Genomic DNA, 13,341 nt, shown 5'->3' with positions numbered 1-13,341 from the left:
TCACCTGCAATTACCCCACTGAAATGGACTTTTGTAATTTTTACAGAACAAGATAACCAGATTATGTTAATTAAAGTTGGAAGGCAGGGGCCATGTGTCGTGAGCTACAGAACTTGGCTATCTAGAAGATAATATGTTAGGGGTTGATTATACTGAGGCTTCCTTGAAACCTTTATAAAATGTGGAAACACTATTTATCTGCCCTGCGAGTTTTGTGATAAAGTTGAAAAAGTCCTGACCTCAGAATACTTACACGTAGACTTCTTTCCTTGTGTGTGTTTTTTTTTTTTTTTACTTATGTCTACTTTCCTCAGTTATTAAGGTATCATGACTTATTTTATTGAGTAGATTAGGTCTTAGAAGCCAATAAATGTAATTTTTATATGTGAAATAATTATCCTCACTAATCTTCATTTATTTAAAAAGTCTCTCTTTTCTAAGATATTTTGTTCATAAAATATAGAGAAATTCATTTTGTTGACCTAAATATTTCATAGTTACATGTTTAATGAGAAAAAACCTTCAATATATTTTCCTCACAAATAAAGGCAATGCTACAATAAATCACAAAATACCAAAAAAAAAAAAAGCAACTTGGATTTTGATTTGGAATTATATCTTACATTTTTGAAGGGTGAACACTGACAACTTAAACAAAACATTATCCTTCACTGCTTGAATTCTGCTTCCTGGGATTTTGTTGAGGCTGATGGCTTTTTGTGTCGAAAAGCTTGTTTGTATTGAGAAGCCTGATCTATAAAGAAATGCAGAAACATAGCAATTCGAAGATAACATTCAAAATATTCCAGTAAAGAACAAATTTGCCAGTGCTTTTGCTAGAAACAAACAACAAACGAAGGTGGTGTGTATTTTTAGAAATATAGTTTGCATGCATTCAACGTTACACATTTTCTATACAATATGTGCTATGTAGGCACTGGGCATAAAAAGATTAACAAAAATCGGCTTCTGCCCTTATGGAGTTCAGACTTTCACTCTGTGTACTTGAAAGGGCAGGTCCTTTGCATTAGTCTCACCTGAAGAGCTTGGTAAAAACGCATTCTGTATTTGAATCTCTGACAATAAAGCCCTGAAATATGATGCATCATTGATATGTTGTAACAAACTCCTTTGGCAATTCTTTAGTGCCGCAGATTAAAGAAATATTGAAGAGATCTGGAATACTACTGAGGCTGGGGTTAAAAGTGCAGTCCACAGGCTGGGTGCGGTGGTTCACGCCTGTAATCCCAGCACTTTGGGAGGCTGAGGCAGGTGGATCACGAGGTCAGGAGTTCAAGACCAGCCTGACAAATATGGCAAAACCCCGTTTCTACTAAAAATACGAAAAATAGCTGGGCACGGTGTCATGCGCCTATAGTCCCAGCTACTCTGGAGGCTGAGGCAGGAGAATCGCTTGAATCCAGGAGGCAGAGGTTGCAGTGAGCCGAGATTGCACCACTGCACTCCAGCCTGGGCGACAGAGTGAGACTTCATCTCAAAAAAAAAAAAAAAAAAAAAAAAAAGTGCAGCCCACAATTCCAACTGACCAGGATAATGTCGGGAGCATCACTCTGCCTTTCTTAGCATCAATTTTCTACTCCATAAAATGAGGGTGAAGGAGCTTGATAGAGATAATATCTAAGGTCCCTTGCCACTGAGGTCTCTCTCAACTAAGGGATGTTGTTTTGTTATGGCACTCAATGCTGGGCACAATAATACCTGGTTTCCCCTTTTTCTGTATTTTATCTTCCTGTTATTACCTCTGGGAAGGGATGACACATCAAAAATACAAAGAGAATTAAAAGAATCAAATACCTAATATCTGAGCTTCAAAAGTCAACATCCAGGCAGGAAACACTATATTTAAAAGAATATTAAATGAATCAGAACCACTGTTTTCTTGAACTCCCTAAATCAAATGAACATTTCATGGGCTCATAGGATAGAGACCAACTTACTCAGATTAAACCACAATACCAGGGTCAAATGAGATGCATTTGGTTACAGAAAAAAGATAATAAGTTTTATATATCTTGCATTTGTATCCTGGGATTCAGGACCCATTGTACATTACAAACATACTTTCTTGCGATGTCCTACTCATCCTTCCAGACCCAGGTTAAGAGTTCACATTCTTGTGAAGTCTTCTAGTTCTCCTCCAACAAAACACAGATATTTTCCATCTCTATTCCCACGCAACTTGTATCTATTTCTGTTATTCTATGTACTTAATTTTCTGACAGTTGTAGCTTGGGTGTCTGACTGGCTGTGAGTCTCCAAGATCCTCCATCAGGATCTTGAATCTGACTTTCATTCTCATTCAGTGCCATGGATGACCACATCATAACTGCTCAGCAAACATGCCTGGGATTTATTGCCTTTGAGTTTGTAAAGTGTTTTGTCATATTGGAGAGATAAAGTGAATTTTTGTAAAATGAAAACAAGGGCAGAATGACAAGAGATGGGAAGCAGAGAAGGCTAATGAAGCTATGGCCATAAAAATCACTTAGCTTCCTGGCAGCCAGGGTGAAAAGACAATGGTGCTGAGTTAAATAACTATCATTTGATATAGAATGCTAAATTACTAGAAATGGCCAACATGCCCCAGTTCTGAACTCAGAAGAATTTCTCACGTGGCAGGATAGAAGTTCATAACAAACTCTCTTGATATATTAACAACAAATGAAGCAATGTCTAAGGTAACATTATTTCACACACTTCTCCAGATACAAGGCAAAGTACATTTAAGAAAAAAATAAATAGAGGTGAGGTCTCACTATATTGCCCAGGCTGCTCTTGAACTCCTGGTCTCAAGTGATCCTCTCGCCTTGGCCTCCCAAAGTGCTGGGATTACCAGGTAAAATATTAAATTGTAGTTCTGAGAACACATTGCTACACTGGAAGAGTTAATGTAATATAGCACATGCGTATCTTTTTCTTATGATCAGAATGAAAAAAGGTGAAAGTTAGAGAGTCTCAGGAAATAAATAACTAGCCTGTTCTGATCCTTCTGGAGAAGCAATTGTCTCCATGGGTTTTCTGATGGGGATCTGTCAGGTGTAGATGGTTCTGTCTTGTTGATTGAAAGGCAACTGACTTGCTTTAGAATTTAGGCATTTAGGCAGCGAGGCTGACATCTGATAAAATAATTAGAGCTGAACAAGTGTTTCTTATCCCTGGAGGTCTGCTATAGTTAATACCTTCAGGCATGGCCAAGACTTTTCTATAGAAAAGAGGCCTTTTAGAAAGGCACACAGGCTTTAACACAAAGTAAAATAAATCCTAGTGTTCCCTGTCATTAAGAATGGACAAGATGAATTTAGCTGAGGGGACCGGGGTATCACAGGTTACCAGAAAGCTGCCATTAGCAATACTGTGACCTCAGTAGAATGTTTCATTCTTCACCACAATTGCACCGCCTATGAGTCTATGAATCAGCCTTCTCAATGATAAACTTAGTATGCAGTAAATTTGTATATGTTCACATTTTTACATAAAAGTTCATGTCATTGTTTGTTCATAAGCAATTTCTTTTCCATCAAATCTATATCTCATTTCTACAATCACAAGATTTTATTCCAAATATTTGGCCCATTAAAGTGACACAACATTCATAGGCTTATTGGATCAGAGAATAATGAGAATGTTTTTATTCTTTCATTTAGTCACTGAGGAAGAAGTTAAATAGGTTTAACTACAACAAAGATCCTGACCACAGACATTTAGGCAAACAAAAGATATAGAAAATATTTTCAATATCATTCTTAAAAACGTCCCAATTTTTAATATTTAGTGGGCAAGCAAAAATAAAAATGTATTTACTGGGAATTAGGATTTAAAGAAAGATTTTTCATGAAAATATAGAAAATCTTTTATTAAAATAGAACAAGTTAGTGGGGCACAGTGGCTCACGTCTGTAATCCCAGCACTTTGGGAGGCCAAGGCAGGCAGATCACTTGAGGTCAGGAGTTCAAGACCAGCCTGGCCAACATGGCAAAACCCCGTCTCTACTAAAAATACAAAAAATTAGCCAGGTATAGTGGCAGGCATCTGTAATCCCAGCTACTCAGGAGGCTGAGGCAGGAGAACTGCTTGAACCCAGGAGGGAGAGGTTGCAGTGAGCCAAGATCGTGCCATTGCACTCCAGCCTGCGTGACAGAGTGAGACTCCATCTCAAAAAAAAAAAAAAAAAAAAAAAATGGACAAGTGGCATTTAGTGACTTCTACCAGCTCACTAATTCTTACAACTAGTTCTTATTTTATTCCTCAAGCTTATATTTGCCCTAATTTTAGAATTTTTGCCCTTTTAAATATATTTTATTTTTGGAGCAGTGTTAGGTTCATAGCAAAATGGAGCAGAAAGTATAGAGGGTTCCTGTATACTCCCAGAACCCCTCCACGTGCAGGCCCAGCCTCCCTCACTATCAACATCCTGCCCCTCAGTGGTACATTTGTTGCAAACGGTGAACCTACACGGACAAACATTATCACCCCAAGTCCATCATTATCACCCCAATCCATAGTTTACACCCCCGTGTTCACTCCTAGTGTGCCAGGCCAATTCTCCCTGACAATCACACAGACAGGCCTGTATGACAGTCACACAGGCCTACATAGCACTTCAGTTACACAGACAAATTTCCACAGCACTGCCTTGACATTGAGCAAATAGTTAAACCTAGGAAATCAGTGCCCAGACATCAAAGCTAGAAATAAAATAGTAGGAGCCTTGAATGGGCTTCTCCCTAAACAGGAGCAAGCCAAAATAATAGACAGTCTTAAATTCGTAGTGCCAGGACCCTTCTCAGGTTGACAAAAATCTGAGACGAGTCAAGGTAACAGAGACAGCTGTTTGAATAGACTCATTGTAGAGTCTAAGGCAGCTCTCTGGACCAAGCTATAAAGAAGATGAATTAGAAATAATCACTCCGGTACCACAGTAGACAGGCCTTGAAGGTACTGGGGCCCTCACAGCTTAATCGGATTTAGCAACCATTTTTTGGCCTCTGACCTTCTAGTTAAAACATTAGTTACCTATAGACAGGCGAATGCTATACTGCAGGTAGGCACATAACCCCAACCTATATAAGCACTAAGAAAATTGTAACGCTTTGAGTTGGTCTGGTGGAATTACTTATCTCCAGCCTTCTCCCTGTATCCGGTTACAGCAATAAATTCTCTTCTTTCCTAGTTTGTCTGCTTCTCATTATTGGGCCTGGAGAAAATGCGGCTGGACCTGGCTTGGTTCTCGCAACACTAGTGTTGTATATTTTATCGACTTTGAAAATGTTTAATGACATATATCCACCACGGTGTATCATATAGAATAGTTTCAATGTACTAAAAACTTTGTGTTCTATTTAATCATCCCTCCCTCCCTCTATCCCCTGGCAACCACTGACCTTTATACTGTCCTCCTAGTGCTTTTTTTTTTTTTTTTCCCCTAGAATGCTACATAGTTGGAATCATACCTTTTCCAATCAGCTTCTTTCACTCAGTAATATGGATTTCTGTTTCCTCCATGCCTATTCATGGCTTGATAGCTCATTTCTTTTTCGCACTGAATAATATTCCATTGTCTGGATGTACCACAGTTTACTGATCCACCTATCTACCAAAGGATATCTTGGTTGCTTCCCTGTTTTGACAATGATACATAAAGCTGCTAGAAACATCATTGTGCAGGTTTTTGTGTGGACGTAATTTTTCAGCTCACTTGGGTGCATACTGAAGAGCAGGATTCCTGTGTCATATGATAAGAGTAAGTTTAGTTTTGTGAGAAACTGCTAAACTGTCTTCCAAAGTGTCTGTACCATTTTGCATTTCTAACAGCAACAAACGAGAATTTTTATGGCTCCACGTCCTCCCCAGCATTGGTGTTGTCAATGTTTTGGATGCTGGCCACGCTAACAGGCATGTAGTGGTATCCTATCCCATTGTCGTTTGCATTTCCCTAATGATGCATGAGGTGGAGCATCCTTTCAGATGCTTATTTGCCTTCTGTATGTTTTCTTTGGTGATATATATGTTCAGGCCTTTTGCTCATTTAAAAAATCAGGTTGTTTATTTTTTTATTGTTGACTTCTAAGATTTCTTTGTATATTCTGGAGAACAGTCCTTTATCAGACATGTCTTGTGCAAATATGTTCCCCTAGTCTGTGGCTTTTCTTCTTATTCTACTGACAGTGTCTTTCACAGAGCAGAAGTTTTTAATTTGAGTAAAGTCCAGCTTATCTTTTTCTTTTTTTTTTACAGGTTGTACACGTGGTGTTTTATCTAAAACATCACGCCATAAATGAGGCCATCCAGCTTTTTGCTCATTATCTTCTAGTTTTGTGTTTTACCTTTAAATCTATAACCCATTTTGAGTTCATTTTTGTGAAGGGTGTAAGGTCTGTTTCTAGATCCATTTTTTTCATATGGATGTCCAATTGGTCCATCATCACTTGTTGAAAAGATTTTTCTTCACCGTATTGCCTTTGCCCCTTTGTCAAATATCAGTTACCTATATATTATGTGGATCTATCTCTTAGCTGTCTATTATGTTCCATTGATCTATTTTTCTTTACTTTTGCCAGTACCACTCTGTCTTTATTACCATGGTAGAATATTTTTAAATGAAAGGAAAAAAGTTATGGGGACACAATAAAACAAAAGCCACTTCTGAGGTAGAAATTTTTCCAAGTGTTTGCAAATGTTAATATGTAGTTGAAGTTATAGATGTGTGTATAAATAACCTGTTTGGTTTTCTGGGTTTTTTTGTTTGTTTTTGAGACAGGATCTCACTTTGTCACACAAGCTAGAGTGCAGTGGCATGATCTCAGCTCACTGCAAACTCTATCTCCTGGGTTCAAATGATTCTCCTGCCTCAGCCTCCCAAGTAACTGGGATTACAGGTGTACACCACCACAACTGGCTAATTTTTGTATTTTTAGTAGAGACAGGGTTTCTCCATGTTGGCCAGGCTGGTCTCAAACTACTGGCCTCAAGTGATCTGCCCCCCCTCGGCCTCCCAAAGTGTTGGGATTACTGGCGTGAGCCACCATTCCCAGACTAGATTTTTTTTTTTTAACATAAAGAGCAAGAAATTATACACTTCCCTTCTGTCCCATTCACGATCCTAATTCTCTCCTCTATCATACCAAAATTCCATAAAAGACATGTCTATACTGTTGACTTCCAATTCAGCTATTCCATTCTTTCTTGCTTTTGCAACAGTTTATTTTGAAAAATGACAAAATAAAAAAGCTTGAAAAATTATACAATTAATAAATATATAGCCTTCACTTAGGATCACCAACTCAATATTTTGCTAAATTTCCTTTCTCTCTCTCCTTCACACTTATTCTCTCTCTCCATTTTGCTACCTACTCCAAGGCTGGGGTAGCAAGCATGATCAAATTTCTTGTGAGGATGGGAATCTGGGTGATGAGTGAACCACATACCATTTTCAAAGTAAAACTTGGTTGTGGGGCATCAAGACCTTAGAGTTTTACGCAGCAGGTATAACCATTGGCAAAAGAATTGTTTAGGGATTTCTACTAAGGAAGATAAGAAAGAGTTTTTCAGAGTTTTGACCACTCCCTTTTAGCTCTGCATGATCCTATGTGCCTAAAGGGGAAAGCAACCAGAATTTAAACTGTAGCCCAGATGAGCATAGATATGTGGGTTCCCATGTCTGAGAGTTGTGCCAATATTTCTTTTTCCTTTTGTTTTTCTTTTTAAGACAGAGTTGCTCTTGTTACCCAGGCTGGAGTATAATGGCACTATCTCTACTCACTGCAACCTCCACCTCCCAGGTTCAAGCGATTCTCCTGCCTCAGCCTCCCAAATAGCTGGGATTACAGGCAACCACCACCACGCCGGGCTAACCTTCTGTATTTTTAGTAGAGACGGGATTTCACCATGTTGGCCAGGCTGGTCTCGAACCCCTGATCTCAGGTGATCTACCCGCCTCGGCCTCCCAAAGTGTTGGAATTACATGTGTGAGCCACCATGCCCATCCGGGTTTTGCCAATTTATATTTTTTTAAGACGGGTTCTCACTCTGTCACCCAGGCTGGAGTGCAGTAGCACAATCTTGGCTCACTGCAAGCTCTGCCTCCTGGGTTCACGCTATTCTCCTGCCTCAGCCTCCCGAGTAGCTGGGACTACAGGCGCCCACCACCATGCCTGGCTAATTTTTTTGTATTTTTAGTAGAGATGGGGTTTCACCAGCTTAGCCAGGATGGTCACAATCTCCAGACCTAGTGATCTGCCCACCTCAGCCTCCCCAAGTGCTAGGATTACAGACGTGAGCCACCGCACCAGGCCTGAGTTGTGTCAATATTTTTTTTGGGAGGGGTGAGCGGGGGATGGTAGCGGGAGACAGAGTCTCGCTCTGTCACCCAGGCTGGAGTGCAGTGGCACGATCTCGGCTCACTGCAACTTCCGCCTCCTGGGTTCAAGCGATTCTCCTGCCTCAGCCTCCTGAGTAGCTGGGATTACAGGCGTGCACAACCACACCAGGCTAATACTTTGTATTTTAGTAGAGGCAGGGTTTCACCATGTTGCCCAGGCTTGTCTTCAATTCCTGAGCTCAGGTAATCCGCCTGCCTTGGCCTCCCAAAGTGCTAGGATTACAGGCGTGAGCCACCGCGCTGGTTGAGTTGTGCCAATATTTCTAAGAGAACGGATGATCAAAGAATCCAATTGATCAAGATAAGGAAGGAGGAGATAATCACCTGGGACTACAACACAAAGATAAAAAAAAAAATGGTGTGCCTCCAAGAAATCACAAGCAACACCCAGGACTGATTGAGATTCAAGAGAATGGGGCCCCCAAAAGAAACTAATTTTTATATACAGGAAAATAAATTTATATTTGTTGATCATGGGACCTTATGGACTAAGATTTTTATCAGCTACTTTTATCTCAATTACAGTATCAGTTTATTAAGGAAAGTAGATACAAGTTTTAAACATTGATAGTAAACATCCCAATAATAAAAGAACTTTTAAAAGCATTCATGTCTCAACATCTCACTATTCTGCTCTGATTTATGTTTTTCAGATTGTTTCCAGTTCTTGAAGACATACACATATAATTTGACACAGATGTAAACATCGTGCAGATGCTGCATTGAAATCTGAATTTTATCTTAGCTTTATATTGTAAACATTCTAAATGATACACCGTTTTTAGATTTATATTTTAATCATTGTATACCAGTCTGTCACATATCAAAATCTACTTAATCACATTTTCCAATTTTTGGATGTTTAGGATTTTGTTTTTCTTATAATAAAGAATGTTGCAAAGTACATTTAGGGCTCTAAAATATTCATATGGCTTATCCTTTAGGAATTATCTTCAGCTTAAATTCCCAGAAAAGAACATTCTCCTGATGTTGATTGACTAATGTCAATTTCTACCAGCAACAAATGAGAATTTTTATGGCTTCACATCCTCCCCAGCATTGGTGTTGTCAATGTTTTGGATGCTGGCCACGCTAACAGGCATGTAGTGGTATCCTATCTTATTGTCGTTTGCATTTCCCTGGAGCATCCTTTCAGATGCTTATTTGCCTTCTGTATATTTTCTTTGGTGATATATATGTTCAGGCCTTTTGCTCATTTAAAAAATCAGGTTGTTTATTTTTTTACTGTTGACTTCTAAGATTTCTTTGTATATTCTGGAGAACAGTCCTTTATCAGACATGTCTTGTGCAAATATGTTCCCCTAGTCTGTGGCTTTTCTTCTTATTCTACTGACAGTGTCAGTAGTAGTAGTAGAATTTTTGTCAGTGATATTGTTAGGTTAGTTATGTTTGCACTGAAAAATGTCAATAGTAAGTATTATTGTTTTAAATGTTTCCATGTTAAGTGAAAATCTTTAAACTTTGAGGAAGCTTAAAATCATGCTACACAATGACACCAGTATTGGTCACAATAGAATAAAAAGAGGGGTGTAGATGAGAAAGCAATGGGTGAACAACATTTTAAGATAAGGAAAAAGATTAAGGCAAGACAAAATAAAATGAATTCAAATGTACATATTTGTTTTTCTAAATGACAGGATAAGAATACCTTCTGCAGGTCACAGTGAAGACTTTTGTTGCCTTTTAAAAACAAGTGTTTGCCAAAGACTTCAAGGAATATGGGATTATGTAAAGTGACCAAACCTTTGACTTATTGGCATTCCTGAGAGAGAAGTAAAAGTAAACAACTATTTGAGAGAATAATTATTTGAGGGAATAATTTAGATAAATCTCCCTAATCTTGCTAGAAAGGCCCAAAAATAATGCTAAAGAAAAAAATCTTAAAGAGAGCTTGAGAAAAAGGTCAAATCACCTATAAAGGAAAACCAAGCAGACTAACAGCAGACTTTTCGCAGAAGTCCTACAAGTCAGAAGAGATTGGTGGCCTACTTTTTGCCCCTTTAAAGAAAAAACATGCCAAAATTTTAGAATGTTATATCCTGCCAAGGTAAGCTTCATAAATGAAGGAGAAATAGTCTTTCTCAGACAAGGAAATGCTGAGAGAATTTGTCACCACTAGACTGAACCTATAAGAAATGATCAAAGGAGTTCTAAATATGGAAACAAAAGGACAATTTTTACCATCAGGAAATCATACATATGATGGCCAGGTGTGGTGGCTCATGCCTGTAATCCCAGCACTTTGGGAGGCTGAAGGGCAGGTGGATCATTTGAGGTCAGGAGTTTGAGACCAGTCTGGCCAACATGATGAATCCCCATCTCTACTAAAAATACAAAGGTCAGAGATGCTATAAAGCAATGAAAAACTCCAAACACAATCAAAACTACAGAACAACTAGCTAATAACACTACAACAGTAACAGAACCTCACATGTCAATATTAACCTTGAATATAAAGGGCGTAATTGCCCTGTTTAAAAGATAAAGTGGCAAATTGGATTAAAAAGACAAGACCGAACCATCTGCTATCTACAAGAGATGCATGTACTGGCTAAAGATACATGGAGACTCAAAGAAAAAGGATAGAAAAAGATGTATGATGCAAATAAAAAACAAAAGTGAGCAGGAGTAGCCATTCACATATCAGATAAAATAGACTTCAAACTATCAACAGTACAAGGACAAAGAAAAGCATTATATAATGATAAAGGTTCAATACAACAAGATTAAGCGATCCTAAATATACACTCACCAAACACCAGAGCACCTAGATCCATAAAACAAATACTATTAGACCTAAGAAAACAGATTGATAGCAATCCAGTAATAGTGGGGTGCAATCAATATTTGGGTGATGGGTATGCTAGAAGCCCAATCCCCAGCATTATGTATGTAATACCCATGTAACAAATAAATACATGTACCCCGCTGAATTTAAAACACAATTTAAAAAAATAAAAACAAGTGTTTGTATCTTACCTCAAAAGTCATTTGGCTCTTGTATCTGTAGAAACAAGGAAAATCCAGTCAGTTGTTTTTTTCCTTATTTCTAGGAAGAAAGGTTTATCTTGTATAGTATTTTTCAAGAAAAATAACCTAATAAACAGACAAGAAATGATAATACTCTGTCTCCAAAATTCCTCACTCTGAAATTAACTAATGCCCAAAGATTAGAAATAGACACTGTACATACATTTTGTATACATATTTATACATATCTTACACACAAAAAAGTGCAAGTTTAAAAATTTCCCAATCTTGCATGTTTGTTGATTCATACAGGTTTTTCAATATTTTTAAGTGACATTAGTCTATTACCATATTAGAACATTTTTAAAAATAATCATATTTTCTCCTTGAAGATCTGTGACCATGAAAATTATGGACCTTATCAGTTTAAATGGTTCTTTAATGAATTAGCGATTCAAAAGAAGATTGCCTAGGAAGAAATCAATACCGTTGTTGATCATTATTTGATTTTCAGTTATAAACTAGAAAGGGACACTTTTAATGATGTGGATGCTTCCAAATATTTCTGTGTGATAAATTGTTTGCAATTTCCTCAGCATTTCAAAAGTGAGTGTCTTCAGATAAGTTTCTAAATAAATCCCTGTTCTAGGGGAAAAAAAAGCCAAATGTCTCAATTTTCTAATTTTGGTCCATATCTGTTGGATAATGTAAAGGGAAGTGTGCCTGCTGCCATGTGGCTATAAGTTTTTATAGCATATTAGAGAGTCAAGCAGTTTGGTGTGCCAAGCTCACACAACCTCATGGCAATAACTCAGCAAGTGTGATCAGAAAGGCAAGGGTGTGCTTAGTATCAGTGAGGCGAGCCATAAATAACCCAATGCCAATCCTTTGAACACTGACCCAATGCTTCAATTTTGAACAGTAAAATCCACCTGCATATCTACTTGACATACCATCTAGTCTGGAACCCTGATTCTTTCTCCTCCTCAGAAGGAAACCACATTTCTTCTGTGAGTCACTGACCCATGTTGCTAAAGTAAAACACAAGAAAAGCTGTTCCTGCACAGAAGCCCCGTTGGACACATCATAACCCACGTGATTGTGTCTATGGAAACAGGAGTAAAATCCAGTGGAATGCTCTTTCCTATTTCAAGGAAAATGTGTTTTCTTGGGTAGTATTTTCCAAGATAAGTAAGTTGAAAACAAACAAACAATCAGCCCTCATCCCATTCTTTATTCTGAAACTGATGATACCAATAAATGTAAGAAATAGTTACTATTTAATATACATAATCAAGTGTATTCATAGGTGAATATGTGCTGCCACATAATCCATCACCTGCTTTACTTACTCGCCAGGACACCATATATTAAATTTGCATAATTTTTTTCCCTAAGAAAATGACAAAACATTAAGCCGTGTTGCTTTTAGAGTACTTACTCATGTAAGTAACCCCTATTAAACAGTATTTTATTCTGCAGCTTTATATTATACGGGAACTAAATAAAATATTTTGGTTTGCTTTTGCTGCATAACAAACCACTTCAAATGTTGGTGAACTAAAACAGCAACTTTTCCCCAATAATTCTGTAGGTCAGCTGGGCAGTTCTGATATGAGCCAGCTTGGTAAGACTGGATCGTGTAGGAGGGCCCCACTCATGTGTCTGTGGTCTTAGCTGGTTCAGCAGACTTGGCATGCCTTGCTTACCTGGTCTGTCATACTCCAGGAGGCCAGCCTGGGCCAATTCACGGGATGACAAAAGAATTCCCAGCAGCAAAGAAAGTGAGCTCAAAGGTGCAAACACTGGCCACACTCTGCTTGAACTGCATTTGTTTAGGCCTCACTAACCATAGTAAGTCACATGGCCACACCTAGATTCCAATGGCAGAGAAGTAGGCTTCATCCCTTGATTGGAGTGAATGAAAAATACTGTGGGTGGTTTTTTGTATT

At 38.2% G+C, this 13,341-nt stretch overlaps 1 long non-coding RNA gene across 1 annotated transcript; it reads right to left on the bottom strand.

Annotated features, from left to right (window-relative positions):
* Window positions 1–594: 594 nt before the first annotated feature.
* LOC116466474 (uncharacterized) lies at window positions 595–13,129 on the bottom strand. Its single transcript, XR_004247566.1, has 4 exons — window positions 13,099–13,129; window positions 11,399–11,468; window positions 1,816–1,857; window positions 595–754 (listed from the first exon to the last, which is right to left on the bottom strand). It is a non-coding gene; the product is annotated as an uncharacterized LOC116466474 (long non-coding RNA).
* Between the last annotated feature and the right edge of the window lie 212 nt (window positions 13,130–13,341).

Source organism: Hylobates moloch, unplaced genomic scaffold (assembly GCF_009828535.3).
Source record: "Hylobates moloch isolate HMO894 unplaced genomic scaffold, HMol_V3 SCAFFOLD_4, whole genome shotgun sequence".
NCBI classification, from domain to species: domain Eukaryota; kingdom Metazoa; phylum Chordata; class Mammalia; order Primates; family Hylobatidae; genus Hylobates; species Hylobates moloch.
Note: the sequence above shows the minus strand (reverse complement) of the source record. Positions and strands in the feature narration are given on the sequence as shown.